Raw genomic sequence first — 6,881 nt, 5'->3', positions numbered from 1 at the left:
AACTACACCTTATTTAACTTCTTATGTATCTCGTCCATTGAGTGTTTTATTACTTTAATTCTCTATTTCCTTGGGCCTTTTACATTACTTATTTAGTTTAGGCCGTTAATTAAGTTTATTATATTTATTCTAAGTGTGGCCCGCCTCTTGCATTTAACACCACACTCATTAGTTTATTTAAACCCTAAGTATTCACTATATGTAACACCCCAACTCAAACTTCCCATTGAATAGCAATATATATATATAACTTCATAAACATAATTTACTACTTAGTTACAATATACATTCATACAATTTAAGTGGCATGACATACTTAATATATATAAGAAATATTTATACAGTAGTTTAATTCACACAAGTTTCCAAAAATGCCCCAATGCTTTAGATAACTCCTCTGGCCCACCTGATAATATTGACTGATGCAAAAAGAGCAATGCACAGCTAAGGCTATCTACAACTGCACTAACCTGAAAAAAAAATTTGCTAAGGAATGAGCTAGCGACTCAATAAGCATTTAATTTACTAAACTATAGTATATTAGGCTAGAATTATCAAATCTTTATCAATACAGAAAATTATACCAATACTTAAATAACAATCACAAAATCAACCATTTCAGTTATTCTCATAAACATATAATTTCATCTCACGTAATGCAAATAATCTCAAACTCAACCAAGTCAAAATTACTCAATTCCACATTATTTCTATCAAATTAGGATCGGATGACTCATCCTTACATTTCCTCACATTTTTAAATTTCAGTGACCACTTGACAAGACTATCCGCTCGGTCTTGCCATCTCACATACTCGGGTAGCTATCCGCCCGACTCAGCTTTCCGATCACACAATATCCATACAAAAGTCATCAATCCTTAATCACAATCATTTCACTTCACAACACATCACAATCAATTCACTTCACAACACATCACAATCAATTCACTTTATAACAAGCCAAAAACATAACTAATATCAACTCAGTCAACTAAAAATTATCAAGTAATCAAACAGCAGTCCCTACTCGATATACACAAAGTTTAGTCTATTAAATACTTACCAAAAGTTATAGGATAACAAAGTAATCCTATTCTTTTCTCTTACCACTTCCTTGCCTTTGGATGAACCTATTCACATATTCAATACAAATACAATTCAATCACAAGGCATAAATATATATATATATATATATATTTACTATCAATAAAATATCACATTTCAACAAAATAACATATATTCTAGATATTAATATGATGCATGAGATGAATGACAACAAATCAACATATTTGTTGATGAAGGCAGCTTGTAGGTACTGATTTAGAAATTACACCAAAACTTATGTACAATTAATAAAAATCTCATATTTTCCAGAATTACACTTCCATTCTTATAGAAACCATAGCAGAAAGAATCACTTCAAAATCATTGGTATAGAAATAGTTATGGCATTTTCTATACAGCTGCTCAAATTTCTATCTAAACAGAACAACAAAAAGTTTCCTATTAAATGACCAATCAAACGAATGAATTTTCTGATGAACTCTCCAGATATAAAGTTAACATTCTAAAGTTTCTATAGACACTAATTTTACTCAATTTAGACTTCTCTAGCTCAAGTTATGAAACACACAATTAGCAACAAATTTCTGAATCCTAAGCCCGATTTCTGCTTAAAACAGTTTCGGGCAGGCCATATTAAGTTCAACATATCTCACGTTATACTCAACCAAAAATTATGAAATTTTGCAGACATATACTAGATATATAAATGAACAACTTTTATGTTTGACTCTCTGCTTGGTTCAGCCTCTAAATACCTCAAAATGTCAGCACAAAAACCAGGTTACCTGCTGAACCAAAAACAGAGCAGCAGCAAAATCGAACCTCATAAGTTCCTACTCACTCAACAATCTGCAAAACCATTTTACAGAGATATTCTTGAGACATATACCTGCAACTTTCATGTTTGAAAATTTTCGAGATAAAGCCTCTAAGGTCACGAAATCATAAGTGAAAAATCTGCCCAGAAATTTCAGCTTCAAGATCACAAGTAAAAGCATGTTTACTCTTGATTAAACAATTCCAAAACACATAATCATCAACAATTTCATATCATTAACCCTAATTTACAGCAAAATCAAGCAATTAAAATTACTCACCTTTGTTTTCCTTGATTAAGAAAGCCCAAATCTTTCAAGCTTAAAAGAATAATTTGAAATCATACCTGCAACCCTTTCCAAAGTCTTCCTACTAAGTGCATCTGCCACAACATTTGCTTTTCCTGGGTGATAATCAATGGTACAATCATAATCCTTCAGCAATTCCATCCATCTTCGTTGCCTGAGGTTCAACTCTTTTTGTGTAGGTATGTACTTTAAGCTTTTGTGGTCAGTGAATATCCGAAATGTCTCTCCATAAAGATAATGTCTCCAAGTTTTCAAAGCATGTATAATTGCAGCCAATTCTAAATCATGTGTAGGATAATTTTGTTCATGAGGTTTAAGTTGTCTAGAAGCATAAGCAATAACCCTTCCATTCTACATCAATACACAACCCAAACCATTAAGTGAAGCATCTATATAGACTACATATTCCCCTCCTTGTATAGGTAATGTAAGTATAGGTGTTGTAATCAATCTATTTTTCAACTCCTCAAAACTAGCTTGACATTTATCATTCCACTGAAAAGTCACTTGTTTCTTTAACAGATTAGTCAATGGCTTTGCTAAAATGGAGAAGTTCTTCACGAATCTTCTATAGTACCCAGCCAATCCCAGAAAATTATGAACTTCTGAAATATTTCTTGGTGATTCCCACTCCTGAATAGCCTTCACCTTAGATGGGTCCGGTTGAACACCTTGTGCAGATATAATATGCCCCAAAAATGCAATGTTATTCATCCAGAACTCACATTTACTGAACTTACCATATAACTGTTTTTCTCTCAAAGTTTGTAATACTGTTCTTAAATGATGTTCATGGTCTTCAGAATTTCTGGAGTATATCAGAATATCATCAATGAAGACTATCACAAATTGATCAAGATACGGTTGAAAAATATTATTCATCAAAGACATGAATGCTGCAGGTGCATTGGTCAAACCAAATGGCATAACAACAAACTCATAATGACCATATCGTGTCCGAAATGCCGTTTTTAGGTATAAGTCTCTCTAACCTTTAATTGCCAATACCCGGATCTCAAATCAATTTTGGAGAATACAATGCCCCCTTTGAGTTGATCAAGTAAATCATCAATGCGAGGTAAAGGATATTTGTTCTTGATAGTAACTTGGTTCAACTTCCTATAATCAATGCAAAGTCTCATACTTCCATCCTTTTCTTCACAAACAACACTCAAGCTCCCCACGTTGATATACTAGGTCGAATATAACCTTTCTCCAATAAATCCTCAAGTTTCTTTTCAATTCCTGTAATTGGGTGCCATTCTCATAAGGTGCTATAGAAATAGGAGCAACTCCTGGAATAGTTTCAATTTCAGGTAATCCACTTCTCGTTGAGGTGGCAATCCAGGTAATTCTTCTAGAAATACATCCGGGAATTCTTTGACTATTGGTACCTCCGAAACCCCTGGACTAACAATTCCAAAGGTTCACCACATTCACAAGATAAGCATCACACCCAAATTTCATTAAATGAAAAGCGATAGCAGAAATCAAACATGTAGGTACAATTTTCCGTCACCCGTGAACACTGCTTTTATTTCCCCATCTATAACCATTTTTACTTCCTTCGTTAAACAGTCAACTATGACATGATTTCTAGATAACCAATCCATTCCCAATATCACATCAAAATCTCGCAAATTGATCACAATTAGGTCTACTAACATATTTGTACCACAAATCATCACAGAACAAGCTCGAACTACAGTATTCACCATTATTACTTCTCAAGGCATCAAACACAAATATCATGTCCTAAAGATTCAATGGCACAATGCATTTTCAATGCAAAATCACATAAAATGAATGAACATGTAGATCCGGGGTCAACTAACACATATGCATCATGCCTACAAATAGGAATTATACGTTTATTATCTCCGGAGAAGTAGTTGCTTCCCGCCTCGTATCAAAGATACACTCTTGCCTCGCAGTAAGGATTGGTTCGCATCTTCAATATGGACATATGTCAGCTGCACTTCTACCTCCCCTACCTCTACCACGACCGGTCGTTGTAGGTACTACATTATCCCCAACACTACTTTGTGCTCCCTTGAATGGTAGGTACTCGATGCTCCTCTACCTACCACACACTCATTGGCATAATGCCCAGGTTTCCCACATCTATAACAAACCCTGCACTCTCGGTCCCCAATACTCTCCCTGAATGGGTCCTTCCACAAGTGCCACAAATGGGTCTATATCCTCTACCAAGAAACCCGAATTACCTCGCATGTTCAATCGATCCACCACTTCTACCCAAAGTTATACTACTTGGCCCTCTAAACTGATAACTACCCCTTCCTCTAAAACCTCCTCACGACCTCCCCGATCCTCCCCTTAGGTGTAAATGAGGTACCTCTAGAGAAAGATGGAGTAAATGTCCCAATTATCTTCTTTTTCTTTGCTTCTAATATATTTCTTTCTAAGAATAATTCTTCCGCTCTTGTTGCGGCCTTCCAATAAAGCAATAAAGGTAGGTGGTTGCACCGCCAACTTTTCACGAATCTCCAATCTCAAACCCCTCTCAAATCTATTTCTCTTGATTTCATCAGTTGCCACTTCCTCCGGTGCATACCTAGATAACCTTGTAAATTGTAATTCATAGTCAATGACATCTCATTTTGTTTCAATTCAAGGAATTCAAGTTTCTTCCTCTCTTGATATATTGGTGGCATATACTTCATCTTGAACTCCTTTAAGAATTCTTTCCATGTCATTGTCAATGGTTGTGTTTGGCTACCTGGGACTATCTCCCACCAGTTTCTAGCATCCTTAAGAAATAATGAGGTTGCATACCTCACTTTCATTTGGGTTGTCGGTTGGGTATTAAATTGTGTAAACACACCTTTAATAGACTTTAGCCATTCCTCTGCTAAAATTGGATCAGTTGTCCCCTCAAACTCTTTCCCACCATGCTTTCTTAACTTTCCAAAGTTTGCATCCAATGCAGGTACGTTTAGTGGAGGTGGTGGCTGTTGTTGAGCTAATCTTCTTAACTCTTCAGTATTTCACGAGCATACCCTTCGACTTTTCCTTGTGATCGCTCATTTTCATGCATCCGTTCTTGTTCAATATGATGTGCATGAACTGACTCATGTGAACCTACTGGGCCAGTGGAGTGCTCATCCATGCCTATATCATTAACAAACTTCACAACAATAAATGGTTGTGCATAATTACTATATGCTTGCATGTTATGCTCTTAATCCCCTCTATTCCCATCAATTCAATCACACAAACATTTAACATATTGGAACATATTAAAAATTCCAACTCACTTTAACATATCACAACACATACACACCTTCATATAACATAACATAAACACAAATATAAGTACTCAAACTTATGTCCCAATGGTCTAATCCCCGCTCTGATACCAAAAACTGTAATACCCCAACTCAAACTTCCCATTGAATAGCAATATATATATATAACTTTATAAACATAATTTACTACTTAGTTACAATATACATTCATACAATTTAAGTGGCATGACATACTTAATATATATAAGAAATATTTATACAGTAGTTTAATTCACACAAGTTCCCAAAAATGCCCCAATGCTTTAGATAACTCCTCTGGCCCACCTGATAATATTGAGTGATGCAAAAAGAGCAATGCACAGCTAAGGCTATCTACAACTGCACTAACCTGAAAAAAAAAATTTGCTAAGGAATGAGCTAGCGACTCAATAAGCATTTAATTTACTAAACTATAGTATATTAGGCTAGAATTATCAAATCTTTATCAATACAGAAAATTATACCAACACTTAACTAACAATCACAAAATCAACCATTTTAGTTATTCTCATAAACATATAATTTCATCTCACGTAATGCAAATAATCTCAAACTCAACCAAGTCAAAATTATTCAATTCCACATTATTTCTATCAAATTAGGATCAGATGACTCATCCTTACATTTCCTCACATTTTTAAATTTCAGTAACCACTTGACAAGACTATCCGCCCGACTCAGTCTTGCCATCTCACATACTCGGGTAGCTATCCGCCCGACTCAGCTTTCCCGATCACACAATATCCATACAAAAGTCATCAATCCTTAATCACAATCATTTCACTTCACAACACATCACAATCAATTCACTTCACAACACATCACAATCAATTCACTTTATAACAAGCCAAAAACATAACTAATATCAACTCAGTCAACTAAGAAATTATCAAGTAATCAAACAGCAGTCCCTACTCGATATACACAAAGTTTAGTCTATTAAATACTTACCAAAAGTTATAGGATAACAAAGTAATCCTATTCTTTTTCTCTTACCACTTCCTTGCCTTTGGATGAACCTATTCACATATTCAATACAAATACAATTCAATCACAAGGCATAAATATATATATATATATATTTACTATCAATAAAATATCACATTTCAACAAAATAACATATATTCTAGATATTAATATGATGCATGAGATGAATGACAACAAATCAACATATTTGTTGATGAAGGCAGCTTGTAGGTACTGATTTAGAAATTACACCAAAACTTATGTACAATTAATAAAAATCTCATATTTTCCAGAATTACACTTCCATTCTTATAGAAACCATAGCAGAAAGAATCACTTCAAAATCATTGGTATAGAAATAGTTATGGCATTTTCTATACAGCTGCTCAAATTTCTATCTAAACAGAACAACAA

General features: G+C 34.4%; 1 long non-coding RNA gene across 1 annotated transcript; it reads right to left on the bottom strand.

Annotated features, from left to right (window-relative positions):
* Positions 1-5,745: 5,745 nt before the first annotated feature.
* Positions 5,746-6,513, bottom strand: LOC125370457. Its single transcript, XR_007216457.1, has 2 exons — positions 6,453-6,513; positions 5,746-5,850 (listed from the first exon to the last, which is right to left on the bottom strand). It is a non-coding gene; the product is annotated as an uncharacterized LOC125370457 (long non-coding RNA).
* Between the last annotated feature and the right edge of the window lie 368 nt (positions 6,514-6,881).

The sequence above is a fragment of the Ricinus communis genome, chromosome 6 (assembly GCF_019578655.1).
Source record: "Ricinus communis isolate WT05 ecotype wild-type chromosome 6, ASM1957865v1, whole genome shotgun sequence".
Lineage (NCBI taxonomy): Eukaryota > Viridiplantae > Streptophyta > Magnoliopsida > Malpighiales > Euphorbiaceae > Ricinus > Ricinus communis.
This window is presented reverse-complemented; position numbering and strand designations above follow the sequence as displayed.